The sequence below is a fragment of the Macaca nemestrina genome, chromosome 13 (genome assembly GCF_043159975.1).
Source record: "Macaca nemestrina isolate mMacNem1 chromosome 13, mMacNem.hap1, whole genome shotgun sequence".
NCBI classification, from domain to species: domain Eukaryota; kingdom Metazoa; phylum Chordata; class Mammalia; order Primates; family Cercopithecidae; genus Macaca; species Macaca nemestrina.
The window spans coordinates 69044-86538 of record NC_092137.1 but is presented as its reverse complement, the minus strand read 5'-3'; the positions used below and the strand labels follow the sequence as shown (position 1 = coordinate 86538).

General features: G+C 44.5%; 1 long non-coding RNA gene across 2 annotated transcripts in view; it reads right to left on the bottom strand.

Moving 5' to 3' along the window:
- Positions 1-868: 868 nt before the first annotated feature.
- Positions 869-17495, bottom strand: part of LOC139357747 (uncharacterized) — a 35195-nt gene continuing 18568 nt past the window's right edge. Inside the window, exons 3-4 of one of the 2 annotated variants that reach the window (XR_011611342.1) lie at positions 2208-2586; positions 873-1951 (exon numbers count right to left, since the gene is read on the bottom strand). This is a non-coding gene — a long non-coding RNA (uncharacterized lncRNA). Of the gene's footprint in view, positions 2587-17495 lie in introns of both variants that reach the window. The other variant, XR_011611341.1, reaches the window with a different exon arrangement.

Here is a 17495-nt window from a genome sequence, read left to right as displayed (position 1 = left end):
CCCCCTGTGATATTCCTCCTGATATCCGGAACAGGAGAAGATGGTTTTAATCCCCATATCGAAGGAGGTGAACACCCACTCTGTGATATCTTTCCTAATATGCAGGGGGAGAGAGGATAATATTATTCCCAATATTGCAGAAGATGTACACATGCCCCCGTGATATTATCCTTAATAATCCAAGGCACAGAAGATAATGTTACTCCCAATATCGCAGAAAGTGTACACCCCCACAGTGGTGTTGTTTCCATGATCCAGGAGGGAAGAGGATGATATTACTTTCAATATCGCAGGGTGTGTACACGCCCCCGGTGATACTGTTCCCAATTTCCACCCAAGAGAGGATGATACTACTCCGAATATCGCAGGGATTAAAAACACGGGGGTGTACAGTGTCTGTGATACTAGGAGTAATATCAACCTCTCGGCCTTGGAATATAAAGAATATCACAGGGTGGATGTACACCCCCTGCCACATTGGGAGTAATATCCTCTCCCTTCGAAGATATTAATAACAATGTCACAGGGCCGGTGACCACAGCCTACGACACTGGGATTATTATCATCCTCTCCTCCTCTGGATATTAGAAATCATAACACAGAAGACCTGTACTCTCCCTGCGATATTGGGACTAATATCATACTCATCTTCCGTGAATATAAGGAGCCATATCACCGGGTGGCTGTCTATTCATTGCTATGTTGGGAGTCATGTCATACTCTACCACACTGGATATTAGGATTTGTGTCACAGGGTGAGTGTGCGCTTATTGCGATATTAAAACTAAAACCATGCTCTCCCTCCCTGGATATTAGGAATGACATCACAGGTAGGTGTACACACCCTGCGGTATTAGGAGTAATAATATGACTAATTATTAAACACTAATGACCAATTTTAATAATTATCGATGACACTATTAATCTGGGAAGTAAACTCCCAGATTTGGGACGTACTTCAGAGGTAGAATATTCATCCCGTCTTCTTTCCAGATGCCTGAGCACAGGGCCTTTCCATGCTTCTCCCCCGATCCTAAGAGTAGCTGAGGTCGAGACTCACTGAAAGCTCTAGGTAAAGATATCCCACCATGCACAGGCTATCTCCGTTCTCTGACCTGGGAACAACTCTGACCAGGATTCCACATCTAGGAGGCCTGGGAACTGAGTGGGATTTTCTGAGCAACGCCAAATGGCTGCTCCCTTTCCGCCGCCGTTGAGGGTCGTACCCTGGTTATCCAGATCACCTAGAAACTATCAGTATCCAGAATCAACAAGATCAACTCTCTGCTCCTCTGACAGCAGAAGGAACATGACCAAAATGAACCAAAGAGCATGGCAGGAAACGATGTGACCGGAAAGCTCAGAGAACAGCCACAGGGGGATGTAAGCAGGCGTTCCCACCTGAATCATGAATAATTAATGAAGCGCAAATCCAGGAGAAATCGAGTTTCAGCAGGTGCAACTCATCCAACAGGAGATCGCCAGAGGGCCAACAACATTCAGCAACTGAGAGTCGGGTGTAGTGTCAAGTGGGACGCGACTGGTTCCAAAGCTCTAGAAGACCATGGGGTCACTTGGACCAAGTGAGAAAATGCCCCCAGTGTGCTGGTTCACCATTCCGACTCCTGCCTGTCTCTTCCCGTCCAGGGAACTTGGACCCTAACTCGTGCAGGTGCAGATGACGACGGGCAGAATGAGGGGACGTGGCACCCAAGTTCCCCGACAAGAGAGTTCCACAGAAAGTCCGCTGGATCTTCGCAAATCCAGAGAAATGGCAACGGGACCCAAGGAAATAGAGCCGCACCGGTGTCCTGGAGACTCTTCAGGCAAAATGCCTGGAGCCGCAGGACGAGCTGAAAAAGGAGCCAGGCACCGAAGGACAAAGCGGTGTTGACTTTCTTCATCTGGGTTTCCCAGTACAGTCCAATTCACGGTGGTTTCCAAGGGCCTCCTGGAGGAGAAAACACGTGAGGGTGTGGTCAGGGTTTTCTGCTGACGCACTTACTGTGGGGAAGAAGGAGAAGCTCTGAAGATGGATAACGACCGAGATTGCATGTCAAGGTGTACCTTCTTGATGACACTGTGGCCTACGTTGAAATAGAGTAAATATGGTCCAATTACACTGTGTCTATTTTAGCACCTTGTTTAAAAAAAAAAAAAAAAAAGATGTAAAACCAGACAGGGGTACTTGCACCAGTGCTACATACCTGACGGGAAACATCTATTCTTCAAAGCTTGCAGCTGTACAGGTAGGTATTAGAATGTCTGTCCATAGTGAACATCATCTTAGAGTGGGCTGGGCAAATAGACCTTTCCAGGTCATGTAATTGGATTAAGTTGATTAGGTTAGGGTCCGTTTCGCGTCAGGGGTCCAGAGGCAGTATAAAAGGCAACCTGGAAAGCAAAGGTCCCTCTCTGCCCGTTCCTCCGGCTTCCTGAAGGCTGCACCGCTTCCAGCAGGGCTGCTCCAGCACCTGCCCATCTGAGCGCCAGCTCACCTGTCCATCTGAGCGCCAGCCGAGGAAAGAAAGTAGACCTGTAATTTCAGGTTAGTTTCCCTGAACGACTGGTTGTTTCACGCAATCCCTGAGGGGTTGGGGGAAAAGAGAAAAAGGAGAGTGAAAGAAACAGATCACAATGGGGCTCGCTGATGCGGTAGGATGTGTTCTCCTTACCCGTAATTCTTGGAACAGAAAGCGAGAAAACATTTCCATCTCCGTGCCTGGGATAAGAGCCAGATGGAAATGCAAAAAGAAATTTATTCCAGCATGCTGAATTGGTGGGTAAATGGAAAAAGAACTTTGGAAAAGGGGTGGTTTGCCCTTTAGCCATGTAAGAAATTCATATGCCACTTGTTCAGCGTTTGTTTAGATGGATTCGTATGGCGTGTGTAAAATACCAGAAAAATAAATAAAGAGGGGCTGGAGCTAAAGCCAAAAAGACAGAGCAGGAAAGACCATCACCTGCTAGTGTGGTAGAGAGGGAGATAACTTCTCTCGATGAATTTGTGTTTGGAAGTTGCCTAATGAAACGGCAAGAGTAGTGATTTGAGTTCTGATAGGAAGCATCCCTTATCCCTGCCTTCAAGCAGACCTGCCAAGGGGTGACATCGGCCATGCCCTGTAGCTTCTATTCTTTTGTCCCTCAGGGGAGAGAGAATCATTGTGTCTTCTACTGGAGTGAATGGTGATAGACCTAAGTCCAGTCTCCAGAATCAGTTGTTTGGTTGGGATTGAAATCTCAACTCCAACTCCACATACCTAGGCCGTGGGCCATGTGGCAGGCAAAGTTTACTCTTGGACCAGGTAGTCACAGCAGAGGAACACACAATATCTGAGGATGCACACACCACATTGTGATCCACAGATTTGACCGACGGGTGGTGAGGTCTCCTCATGACCACACCGTCATGGAATTAGCTGAGGGTTTCTTGTGGGTGTGTGAATATCCAATGTGCCTAACCATCGCTTTGTGTGTGTTTGTGTGTGATTCAGGTGACCCAACCATCAACCCCTGAAAAAGGCGGCCATAAAACGCCCAGGAGACGAAGAAGATGGCACGTCGTGACCCCAAAAGTGGGGCAAACAGACTCGTGAGAGCCCAGACCCTCCAGAAGCAGCAGAGGGCCCCAGTTGGGCCAAGGGCTCCCCCACCCGATGAAGAAGATCCCAGGGTATGTCTAGCCTTGGAATCTTTTGGGTATCGAGGGGGGAGGAGGGGGCGAGTGTCACACGGTCCTCAGAGACTGGGTTGGATTCCAAAGAGTTCTGCCAGCACCACCCGGGTTGCTTTTCCCATCCAAGGTGGGCCTGGCTTGGGACCTCCTCCCCGGCCCGACAGGTCCCTGGAGAGACTCTTGGGAGCAACCTCCCTTTCCACTCAGAATCCTGTGTAGCCAGGTTGGGCTGTGTTGTGGACATCGGGTTCATGATCGTCCCCGCTAGAACCCTGAGTCCTTCCTTTGAGAGTTCCTCCCTCACATGGGCTTTGGGAGGGAACATCGTAACCGAACCCTCCCGCCACTTAAGGGCCCCCATGCCGGTGTCCCCGCTTTGGAATCCTCACTCAGTTCTGAATTCACAATCCGTCTCAATGTTGACATTGGATCACTGCCTGTGGCTTCAGCTCATTCACTGGCATCACTTCCTTTCCACCCACAGGTCAAGTGCAAAAACTGCGGGGCCTTTGGCCACACGGCCAGAAGTACCAGGTGCCCCATGAAGTGCTGGAACGGAGCCCTGGTTCCCCAGACCTTTGGGAGAAAGGAAGGGAAGGAAAACCGGAAACCATGGAAGCCCCAGGTTCGAAGGAACCCTGGGCCCTTGAACAAGGAAAAGGGAGAGAAGGAAGCGAGACCAAGGTGAGCAGTGGGAGGGGTTTTCACCACCCTTAGGGTACTGCCACCTAAGGACACGGTGTCTCTGCACCCGCACACCGTGTGCCTTTCCGTCTCTGGGACAGGGAAGGAACGCTGCAGAGAAACAGACCAGAGCTCCGTGTCCTCCCGGGTTCCCCATCCGGGAGCTCCTTTGGCTCTGGGAGATTCAGGGACGGTGGAGAGGCGGGGGCGCTTCGTGCGGGTTCCCCATGACAGGGGGAAAAGCAACGGAATCCAAATGACAGTACTTACTTGGGAAGCCTAGAGGGCCACCAGCAGGATGGGAAGGTTGGCACATGAGGGAAGGTGCAGAGGCGGAAAGGGCGCAAAAGTTCCATTTATGTATCACAAAACACAGAACGGGACTGGGCCCCAGACAGGGTTCTCCCTGTCTCCTGGGGAGAACCAGGGGGCAGGGCCTGAACTTTTTCTCTTCTGCAGGCAACAAGACCTGCAGAGGAAGGCTCTCCTCCAGATCTTTTCCGGGACACCTCCGGAGAAGCTGCCGCCAAATCGAAAAGAATCCATGGAATCTTGTGATTATCTGAGGGTGAGTGTCACCCTGGGCCCCTGGTCTTTTTCTCCTCTAGGTCACCCTGGTTGATTTCCTTTCAGGTTCCCGTGTGTGTGAGGGGATCGGGGAACCCTTCTTCCTGCCTTCTTGGGGTCAGGGACTCCATGATCCTTCCAGGTCCATTTGATTCCAGATGAAGGCATCTGAAGATGCCGTATTTCCTGTTGCTTTCTCTCTGTGCAATGATGGCAAGCCTGCCAACAACGTCTTCCTAGCGGCGTGAGGAAATTAGTCCCTCAGGGGCCCCAAACATGGAGGCGGCTCACCCCAGGAACATGCATGTTTTCAGAAAAGACGTCCTGGGAACCCTTGAGCCACCGACCTGCCTTCAGAAGGGCATTAGTCCGTCCCACTTCATGGAAGGCTGAGTGGAGGCGCTTTGATCCAGTGAATGCCCAAGACACAGTCTTTAGAAAAGTGGTATTCTCAGATCATAGCTCGAGAGTGCATTTTTCATGGGTCTTGCCCCGATCAGCACTCACCTTGAGGATCTGTCCCTACTTCCAAGGACCGCCTGTCCTTACCGTATTAAGAATTTCCTGCTGTGTACACCTTGTCTTTGGATGTGGTTGATTTCCATGTTGGCTCGATGCCGAGGAACTTCTAACGTGTGTGGTCTCCTTTCTTTCAGGTTGCAAGCAGGCCAATGCCGGTCCAAGCAACTAATAAGAGGCCACGCGTGGACCGTGCCCTCACTGATGGCTCAGCTACGAAAATGTCTGACACGGTATCCATCTTGGCTTCACTGTCTCCCCTCAGAAAAGCCAGTCTGAGCTCCTCGTCAAGTCTCCGACCAAAGGAACGACAGACAGGGGCTGTGGCCGACATCCCTCAGCCTGGAGTCAGGCAGCAGGGCCCGGAGCCTCTCGTCGTGAGGAAGCCGACACACAGCAGGCCTCAGGGTGGCCGTCGAGAAGTTCCCCAGGCTGCCTCCAAGCCCCACGGCCTGATCCGGGTCATCAGCCCCCAGGCACAAGACAAACGTCCTGCGGTGACCTCACAGCCCTGCCCACCAGCCGACACACACAGCTTGGGCCTCGGCTCCAATCTCAGTTTCAGGCCAGGAGCCAAGAGACCTTCCCAGGCTCCGACTCAGGCTTGCCTGAACTTCCCCAAGAAACCGAGAATGGGTCCCTTCCAGATGCCCGAAAATGCCATCCAGGGAGGTGAGCTGGGGGCCCCGGAGACTCTCCAACCTCCGCCAGCTGCAACCGAACTCAGACCAAGTCCGTCGCCCCAGATGAGCAGGAGGACACCCGCCCAGGTGCCCAGCAGCGACCGGCAGCCTCCGCACAGCAGACCTTGCCTGCCTACTGCCCAGGCCTGCACCATGTCCCATCACCCAGCGGCCAGCCACGATGGGGCCCAGCCTCTCAGAATGCTCTTCCGGAGACTGGAAAACGGATGGTGGAGCTCCAGCCTCCTGACAGCTCCCTTGTTTCCCTCTCCTGAGAAGCCGGGAGCCTTCCTCGCTCACAGCCGTCATGTCTCAGAGAAGTCTGAGGCTCCCTGTGTTCCTGTCCCCCTGAGTGTCCTCTATGAGGACCTTCAGGTTTCCTCCTCCTCAGAGGACAGCGATTCTGACCTGGAGTGAGACTACAGGTGGCCAGGGCTCCATTGCATCCAGCTCCCGTGATTTGGAGGGGTCTGTGGGACTAAGGAGCACAGAGCAGAGAGCAGACTGTGTGTGGTGACTCCCAAACTCCCCAGCTGTGGTGCTTCTGGGGATGTTGGAGCCCAGGCCAGGCAGGGACCACATGCAGAGACTCTGCCTCATCGAATTCTGGTGAGGGACATTGTAGTTCGCAGGGCGCTCCGGAAACCCGCCACCAGAAGCATCTGTGCCAATGATTCGTTGCCTCAGAAACTGGGTGACGGTGACGCGTGGGAGTCAGACTTCCGCTGTGATGTCAGTAGGAAACTGGGGAATGATTGTGCATTTGCTCTCTAGATGACTGAATCAGGGAACAGTTAGGGAACCCTGAGAGATGCAGGCCTTCAGCTGTGCCCCGCCCTGACAGCAGTGTTTTGGACGCTGTGAAGCGTTCTGCACAAAGCGTTCTTGGGGTGTTTCCTCAGCCTCGAAAATTGGGCTCTGGAATGTCATTGGAAATAGGTGTGTTTAATTTGTTTTGAAGTGAATAAAATTCTCAAAAAGATGACGTACTCTCTTTTGACTTTCATTCCGTGTTTGTGTGTAACTGATTTTCCAAGGGCTTGAAAATTTCTTGACTTGTCAGCAATCCAAGTCATTTTGTCTCTGAAACAGAGTTGATTGAGGGGACCGCAGGTCTTCGCAGGACCTGTGACTTCTTAAGCATCCACAGGGGCAAGAGAACCTCAGCCCCACTCTACCAACACGCACCTAGTCAAATTCCGCCAAGTGAATCTCACGCACACTAACACGTGAGGAGTGTTGCTTACACCACGAGTCCCCATTTGGCTCACGGCGATGCCACATGTGGGGTTTCACACGTATGTGTTGCACCGCAGTCCATTTCACAGTGGTAGAATAAATGTATTGGTTTTTTGTCGGTTTGTTGGAGGCAAAAGCCTGTGATGTTGTTGGTTTTTGGTGGGAGAGTTTCACTTTCGAAAAGAAAATACTCTGAAAATGGAGGTTGTCCTAGATTGTATTTCAAAGTGAGTCTACTTGATGCCAGTGAAGCATATTTTGGCATATAATACATATGGTTATATTATATTTTGTCTATATTACCTCATTTAAAAAAACTATTTTGTGAAAAATGTCAGAGTTAGATATACCAATGTTCAATTTCTGATCACGTGTCCAGAAGCACTGTAAAATGCAGCCTAGAATGCAAAAACTTCTTTGTTGAATTCTCTGAAGAGCGGCATTGCATTCAGGGGTTTTCAAGGTGCACTAGTGTGGTATGAGCTGGTCTTTGGCTTCCTGCTGAAGTTAGAATCCTGTAGATTGTTTAGGGGTGGTGTCTGCTTGTCCCATCTTTCCAGGTCATCGTTAACCTTTCCTTGGCACCCACGTGGACTCAGAACTTACCTAGAGTCACAGGCAGGTCTGGGAAGCTGGCCTTGAGCCTTTGTGCAGTCCATGATGGTTCCATCCTCTGATCCGCTGGGGCACATTCTGCAGAGGGATGGGCTGGCATAAGCTGTCCCTGCCTTTCTGAAAATCACGGAGATTCCTGGTACCTGAGGCCACATACAAATATCTGTGTAGTTTCAGGCAGGACAAGGATGCCATTCACAGGCTCCTGTTCTTCCACTTAATGGCAGCAAGAGTGATTCCTGGGTTTCCTAATTGACTTCAAAACAATTTTGGTGACTTTGTTGTGTCAATGACCACTCCTGTTTCTGTGGCATCCAGTTCACCTGTAAGGTTTTTGGGGATTATGTGGAAACTCGTGCATTTTTCCAGAGCCTCACTTCATCCTGAATGCTCTCAGGCATGCACAAGCAGATCCCTGCCTTGGTGGCTTCTTGGAGCATTGCAGGAGACCCCTTAGGTCTAGGAGGCACTAGGAGGTCCATCAGGAATTGGGAGGGCATGTGTCTGCCCATCTGTAGTGTGAACTTGTATTCACCTTCAGAATGCAGATTCTTCCTGAACTAATAAATTATCTTCATCTTGGTGTAAGTAGCCACAAAAGAATAATTCATATTAACTCCATGAATAAAAATAACTGAAAACCAACAATGGAGTTAATAATGACAATGTTAATTATTATAATATTGATAGTAATAATAAAACAAAGGCATTAGAGATTAGAGATTCCCTTAGGTGAAGGACAATGTGAAGATATAGGGATACATGAGTTGTTTGGACTCAGAGTCCAATGAAACGTGTTCCTCAAAGGCAAAGACAAGAAGCATAAGGAAAATACAAAGTTCATGGATGATCACCTGGGCTACCTTGGAACTCATGTGGGAACACTGCAGGCAAAGTGTACCTCGTCCTGGGACTGCCCACCACCTAGCCCCCACTCACCTTCATGAGGTAGGACAGCAGGATAACGGGGAAGGAGTCCATGCAAGGGATGCAAGACTTGTGTCACACCTGATTCAAAGAAGCACTGCTTATGACAGATGTTTATCTCCTAACACTGTGGCACCTCTAACTACCTGGCTGCATGTCTGCCACTTGTTCTTCTTAGGTCACAGGAGGGACAGATATTACTGTCCACCCATCTGCATACAGCGCCATTGGAGGACTTTATCCTTGTTGCTTCCTCTTTGGAAAGGGGCAACATACATGGCAGATGCCATTCTCTGTCTCTTTGGAAAACTTTGCCAGCACATTTAAGGTTTTCTTCAGCCACAGAAAGCCACCTGCTTCAAAGTCTCACCCTCCACAAGTGGCAAGCACACAATTATTAATGGAGGCAAGGGATGCATAGACTTTGCCATTTGATTCAATTGGGACAAATAGGGGAGGCCTTCTTAGCTGAACAGCTCTGTCTGTGCGGCCAGTTGACAAAGTCAGGCTGCGTTGCCATTAGACTTGTCCCTTTGCACAGAAGGCTTCCCTCTAATCCTTTCCACAGATGTGGATCCTGACATTACTTCCTAATAAACATCCTGCACACTAAACTTCATCTATATCCAGCTCCCTGGGAACCAAACCTGTGACAAAAGTGAAAAGTTTCTAGGGAAAATATGGTTTCCTTGTCAGACAGGGATCAAATTCTGCTGAGCTAGAACATAAGGTAAAGTCTGATGCCATCTCATGATTTTTTTTATTAGGACATTACCACTGCCAGCAAAAATTATGTGCATCAATTCATGGGGACAAAAATCATATTGGAGTGGGATGAGGTTGTTGTGAGTTGAGGAGAAATTTTGACGAATGAACTTTACCCTCAGTTGACTTCAGGAGAGGAGATGAAGATGAAAACAGCTGGAAATAAAAGATGTCCAAAAACATTTTTCTGGTTTTTTAAAAATCAAATTTCAGGTTGGGAGACGCTATGTTTAAATTCTAAAAGGATGTAGCATACTGAGAGGAAATAACAATAGATAAATTGTCCTTTTTGTAAATAATACACTTTATGGTACGACAGGAGACCAAGGGACACAACACAAATTTGGAGTTAAAGAAACTAAGAGACATTGTCGATACTCAGCTGTTATGGCAGAGATGCCGGAATGATGGATGTCCACGTAGCAGTATTTTTTTTTTTTTAGACATAATCTTGATCTATAACCAGGCTGAGGTGCAATAGTGTGATCTCAGCTCACTGCAACCTCCGCCTCCTTGGTTCAAGAAATCGTCCTGCCTCAGCCTCCCAAGTAGCTGGGACTACTTGCGCACCACCACACTCAGCTAATTTTTGTATTTTTAGTAGAGATGTGGTTTCACCATGTTGGCTAGGATGGTCTCGATCTCCTGATCTTGTGATCTGCACCCCTTGGCCTCCCAAAGGGTTAGGATTAGAGGTATGAGCCACTATGCCCGGCCCATGTAGCAGTACTTTTGAACTTAATGGCTGAAAGCATCCACCTCCAAACTTATGTATTATATTCGCAAAAGAGTACAAACCATGTAATGAATTTTAAGGGGAAGACAAGCCTGTGGGAATTCAACAGCCATGGCAACGTTTTGAACTTCTTTTTATTAAACATATAAGAAGTAAGTGAAGTTCAAGACCTAACAGAATTGCCAGGAATTATTTGAAGAATTACCAAGATGACTTAGACACTATGAAATCCTTACGATGCCCTCTGGTGGAGTTTCCTCCTGGAGCCAGTGATTTTAAGCCAGAGGCAAATGTCTCTGCAGGCATAAGAATTCGACCCAAATGTACTCTTCAACTTTAAATGAGATGACAATAAAATTGTCTCCTATATAGTAACAACTTTTTTTTTTCTTTCAGACAGTCTTTTTCTGTTGCCTAGGCTGGAGTGGAATGGGGCACTCTTGGCTCACTGCAATCTCTGCCTCCTGGGTTCAAGTGATTTTCCCACCTCATCCTCCTAAGTAGCTAGGATTGTAAGCATGTGCCACCATGTCTGACTGATTTTTGTATCAGCAAAATTATTTCTGGGGTGGAGAGTTAGGGACCTTTATTCTCCCACATCCAAAAACGTGTTCTCCAAATGATCTGTCAATAGAAATAACTGATACGTATATTTGCTAACCTATCTTTTTCTGTCTTTAAATTCAGAACTAGAGTGTGGAAAAGTTATATTAAGAAGGTTTTCTCAATTTTCAACACAAGTGATGGGCTAGGCACTATTCTAGGTGCTACAGATACACATTCACATACCCACAATAGTTATGCACCAAAAGAAAAGTACAGATTAGCTTTTTGTTTTTTTGAGATGAAGGTTAATTCTATCACCCAGGATGGAATGCAGAGGCGCAATCTCAGCTCACTGCAACCTCTGCCTCCTGGGTTCAAGCGATTCTCCTGCCTCAGCCTCCTGAGTAGCTGGGATTACAGGCATGTGCCACCATGCCCAGAAAACTTCTGTATTTTTCAGAAAGACGGCTTTCATTATGTTGGCCAGGCTGGTCTCAAACCCCTGGTCTCAAGTGATCCCTGCACCTCGACCTTCCAAAGTGCTGGGATTATAAGCATGAGCCATAGTGCCCAGCCAAAGAGAATAGCTTTAAATAGAAAGCATGAAAACAAAAGAAACGTATGCCCATCAATTTTATACTGTATTTGGCCAGGTGCAGAAGACCGACTTGTAGTATTGTAAGGAATAAGGTCAGTTCACATCTAATTGTTTGGACAAGTCACCAGAAACCAAAAGTTGGAGGAGTTGTATCTTTTGAGGTGGGTTGCACAGGCAAGCAGCAAGTTGCTATCTCTCCAAAGTCCTAAACTGTTCTATGTCTCCTACTGTGGAAAAATGCATCTTCTACTTGATTTCAATTTATATAGGAAAATGCTTAATAAAACTAATAAGGGCTACATTCTTGGGACACAGCTAGACCACACATATACTGAATCTTGATTCTGGAAACACATCTTGTTCAATGTAATTGGATTTTCATGACAACAAAAATGTAACCCTGACACAATATTGGAGAGTCAAAAGGAAAGGACATTTTGGATTGAATTTTTTTATTTTAAAAAATGTCCTTGAGTTCTATTAACAATAGCTAAAATCTGGGAACAACTCAAATGTCTACCGAGAGGAAATCGATAAACAAATTATACGCATATTATAGAGTAATATTGGGCAATAAAGGGGGATGATCAACTCTATTAATCAACATCTTGGATCAATATAATCTTTCTCACCCTGAGTGGGGAAAGCTAAGCTAAAAAGTGTCCTATAATATAAATAAATGTGCACAAAATTCTAGAAGAGACAAACCTAATATAAGCTAAAAAAAATTCAGAAAAGCCAGGTACAGTGGCTCATGCCTGTTATGCCAGCACTTTGTGAGGTGGGTGGATCACATGAGCTCAGGATTTTGAGACCAGACTGGCCAACATGCTGAAGCTACTCCGTCTTTACCAAAAATACAAAAATTAGCCCAGTGTGGTATTGTGTGCAGGAACAGAAAACCAAATACTACATATTCACCGTTATAAGTGAGAGCTAAACATTGGGTTATACATTGCTTAGCTCTCACTTATATGGAAACAATAGACACCGGAGATTCTTAGAGGGAGGAGGGAGGGTTGGGTACAAGGCCTTAAAAACTGTCTATTGGGTATTATGTTCACTATGTGTGTGATGAGATCATTCATACTCTAAACCTCAGCGTCACACAAGACATCCATGGAACAAACCTGCACATGTATCCTCTGTGTATAAAATTAAAATTAAAAAACTAAAATGAACTAACAGATATGAGTAGGAATTTCTCAAAAGAAGAGATACAAATGGACGATATATATATATAAACAATTCTTACCCTCTCTAGTCATCACGGGAATGCAAATGAAAACTACCATGAAATATCACCTCACACCTGTTAGAATAACTATTATCAAAAAGATGGATGATAACAAGTGTTGGTAAGGATGTGGAGAAAAGGGAGCCTTTGTATACTGGTGGTGGGAATGTAAATTAGTATGGCCATCTTGGAAAATAGTATGGAGGTTTCTCAAAAAATTAACAATAAAAATACCATTTTGTTCCAGCAATCCCATTTTTTTTTATATATATATATAACATATAATATATATATGAAGTCATTGAAATCATTATGTGAAAGAGATATCTGCACTCATATGTTCCTTTCAGCTCTGTTCACAATAATCAAGATATATGAAGAAGACACACATGTTATCATTCATTCACGGACGGATGAATTAACGTTTTATATATATATGTACGCACAATGGAATATTATTCAGTATTATATAATAATGAAACCCTGTCATTTGTGACAGCATCGGTGGATCTGAAGGGCATGAAGTCATGTGAAATAAACCAAACACAGAATGACAAATATTGTATGATTTCACTTGTATTTGAAATCTCAAATAAACTCAGAAGCAGAGAGTTGACTGGAGGTTGCCAGGAGCTCTGGTGCAGGCAAATGAGTAGGTGTGATTATAGTACAAAGTTTTAGATATACAAACATAAATAAGTTCAGGAGGTCTAATCTACAGCATAGTGCTTATAGTTATGAATGCTGTATTGCATACTTAAAATATAATAGGAGGGTGAATTTTATGTTAATTGTTCTTACTAATAGAAATAATAATTAGAATGGGAGGGAGAACTTCAGGAGGTGATGACTATGTTTATAATCTTGATAGTAGTGATGCTTTCACAATGTATCCTTATCCTCAAACTCACTGAGATATACACATTAAATAGGTACAGCTTTTTGAATGTAATCATATCTCAACAAAGTGTTTTTAAGGGAGGTTGGTTAAAAAATTTAAAAAGGAAGGGTAGATGTTCCTTTGCCCTTCTCCCACACCTTTTTTCTTCCTGCTGTCTAGAATTCAGAAATAATAGGTGGGAATTTAGCAGCCAATCTAGGGTATTTTCTAAAGTATAGCAGAGCAGATACCTGGAAGGGACCTGCATCCCTAATGATATTAGAAAGTATCTGTACTAGCCCTGAATGGTGTAACTACAGGTTAATTTTAAGTGACAAAGAAATCAACTTCTGTCTTGTTTAAGCAACTTCATTCAGGCATTAATTTTATAAACATGTAGAGAATACATACTCCTTATGAGCAGAAACAATGTTTATAAATAAAACAATGGTGATAAATAAAAGAAAATAAAAAGCAGTGAAACAAAGTGGTTTAATAGCTATACATAGTTGTTTTGTTGAAAGATTCTGCTGCTAATATTATTCAATATTTTTGTATGCTGGTGCAAGTAAGGAAATTTACATTGTCTAATAAAAATTATTTATCAATTTATAAAACAGTAAACATTTCATAGAATGGGGCTAAGAATCTGCACTGCAAAATAACTTTCAGTTGATTTTATGCACAGTAATTATTGAGAATCCCAACAGATCTGGACCTACATAGGTGCTATCAAGACTTAAGGAAGAAAATTTTCCTGACTCTATCCACACCTCCAGTTAGTAACAGATCTAGAGATTCAGAACTCAAATCCAGACCTCCTGCTTGCATGTGCAGTGGCCTTTCACTGTCCTGTTTCGCTTCACTTGTTGAAGAGGATTTGAGAATAAATGACCACATGATTCAACTCTCTCCTCAGCTCTGAGGAATATAGCCCTGTCCTGGCAAACAAGAAGCTCACACAGTAGTAGAGGAGGCAAATAGACATTCACTAATCTAGCATACAAGCAGTAGGCACTGTACCATAAACAAGGCACTGTGGGGGTTCAGACCAGGAGCAAAGCAGGGATTAGCAGGGCTAGTAAAGTCTGGGAAGTGTTCACTAACAAAATGTCTAATCATTAACTAAACCAAATGGTTTCTCAACATGGCCTAATTAATTGTAACTTAATATAAATGGTTGGTTGTTCATAAACCTTAACCTTTTGCCAAAATATTTGTAGCTTATGTTCCCATTTAACAAGGTTTTCTGGTCAAAACTGTGCACCCACATCTTTCTAATGAACTTAGTGTCCAATAAAACATGGACTTTCAGTCATCCCATGAAGGTGATTTTGCGTGCATAATACATCTCTGTCTGTGAATATGCCTAATGAGGTATGGAAGGACATTTATTATCCAAACAAAGACATTCCACTGGTGCTAGAGAGCTACAGACGGAAGTTTTTTCTGCCTACTGGAAATAAAGGCAAGCTTTCTTCTTCCTTCAGCAGTGAGGATTGCTGTCCTCCTCTTTATCATTCTCTCTCTCTCTTTTTTTTGAATGGGCAAAACTCTACCAAATAACAAGATAAACTTTGTGTAAGCCTTGGTAAGAGCAGAGTGTCTGACACCTTATGGTGCTATAATACTCAAAGCAAAAGCAAAATCACCTATGACCAGAAAACGGAGTCACAGGAAATCTAGAAGACTTATTGGCCGAGAGACCTGTAGCCTCATAGTTCATTAGCTCTCCATAAGAACTCTCACGTGAAATGAAGTCAGTGGTGGTTCAAGTACTTGAAACCCTCATTACTCTACCTCTTAATGTGAGTTAATTAGGCAAGTTTACTAGCAGTTACTAGACCTCAAAAGCAAGAGAATCAGGCATTATTCTACTAAATATTGTTCTCCATAACTCCTCTATTTTCTTTAGGAAAAGCTAGTTAGCCTAAGACACTTGGCATAAGGGCTATGCCAAAGCTATGTTGGGGTCAGCCAGGAAGGATTCATGGGGGTCTCCTTGAAAATATTACAATAATCGAAGAAATCTTCAACCTATTGCCCCTCAGTACTGTTGGTCCCTTGTACTTGATTTTTCCCCTTAAGTTTTATTCCAATTTCTAATATTATCATTCCCTCTTCTTTCTCAGCAACTAGTCCTCCAAAGTAGAACTTAAACAATGACCAGACATGGCCCTGCAACAGAGCATATCCTTCTACATTTAGCATGCAATCATGAATCACAGGTATAAGACCCCTTGAACAGACATGATTTTGGTGACTACATGTAGGACTTACTGCTTTTACCCAAGAAGAGGATCAGACATCCTAAGTAGCTCAGAAATTTTTCTGGAGCTCTTGAATGTGTATAGGCAAGAAAGATTAAGCAACCTGTTGCCTTACATGAGGCATACTATTTTCTTATGTTTTCTTTTGAATTCAGGATTTCAAGGTTGGGGAAGGAGTGGGAAAGTAGCCATGGACATGTGAGAATGTGGATGATCCTTTTATATTGTCAGGAACGGTTAAATTCTATGCTTTATGTTGTTTGCTAAAAGACACTTTCCAAAGCTTTCAACAGAAAATATAATGGCACACATGCCTATTCTTGGTGAACCCAGACTTTTTATCTAGTCTGTGATAGTCAGTTTCGAAAGACTGCTTAGGGTAATGAATCCTTCAAGTTGTAAAGATGAAGGGAAGTTTTTCGACAATTCTCATTTTGCTGTAGGAAAACTAATCTGGAAGAAGTAAAAGGGAGAGATTGAAGTGGGAGAGAACGGAGGTGGAAAATGAGTTCAGTTGATCAAATATTTGTTAAGTATGTCGGGCCCTTACAAGGAAGCAAGCAAAGAACAAAAGCATGTGATGGCCTTGCTCCTAAGAAGCCAGAGGCCAGTAACCTGGATGGCTATAGACCAGAAAAACGTTCACAAGCCCCTACAATACAGCACTGGCATAGGATGAAGAAGAAGATTCTTTCTATGAGATAAATAGCATACAACCAAATAAGAAAGCCAAAAGTTACACAAAGTTCAAAAACCTAAGGCACCAACCTTTAAGAGATCTGATTGTCGGTGATGACTTTGGAAGGAAAGTTATTATTAGGATTATTTTAGTACTAAGAGTTTTGAGCTGTCTATCCAATATTTTCATCTGCACCTCTGCCTTAGTAATACTGTCTGTGTGTGTGCGTGCGTGCGTGTGTGTGTGTGTGTGCACATGCGCCTTTTCATGTATTTGAAATATATTATCTATACCACACTCCACATAGGTTTGGGGGTTAATTACAAACAGGCTGATCTGAATCTATACTCTTAGGGACGGGGTTAAGCTACTCTACCACATTGTGAAGGGTTGATATGTAAGAGACTCTGAACATCTTATAAATTATCTTTAAAATGTTTCCTTTCTTGGGAAGGGAAGAATAAGTATTTGTAAACAAATGCAGAAATATCTTTACCTAAACAAAAGAACAGTTAGTTAACCTTGTTGTGATTAGCAGAGAGGATAGCTGCAGACACTATAAAATCACTCAGCAACAAGATTTGACAAAACGTTAAAGATGGCTCTATTTTTCCTGTTTTATACAGGAAAATATTAAGGCCCTGGGAATTGAAGTACTTTTCCCAACAGTGGAGTAAATGTCAGAGTCAAGGCTGTGTTTTACATCTCGGTTTTCCCACACATCCTACCCTATGGTTCTGTTGTGCTGTTCCTTTGTGTGACTCCTCAAAGCCTGGTTAAAGGTGATACCGTATCAAATTGTATTAACTCAGTAGCACAAAACACCAGGGAATTGATTTATAAGTGTATTAACCTTGTGGCATTACTGAAGACC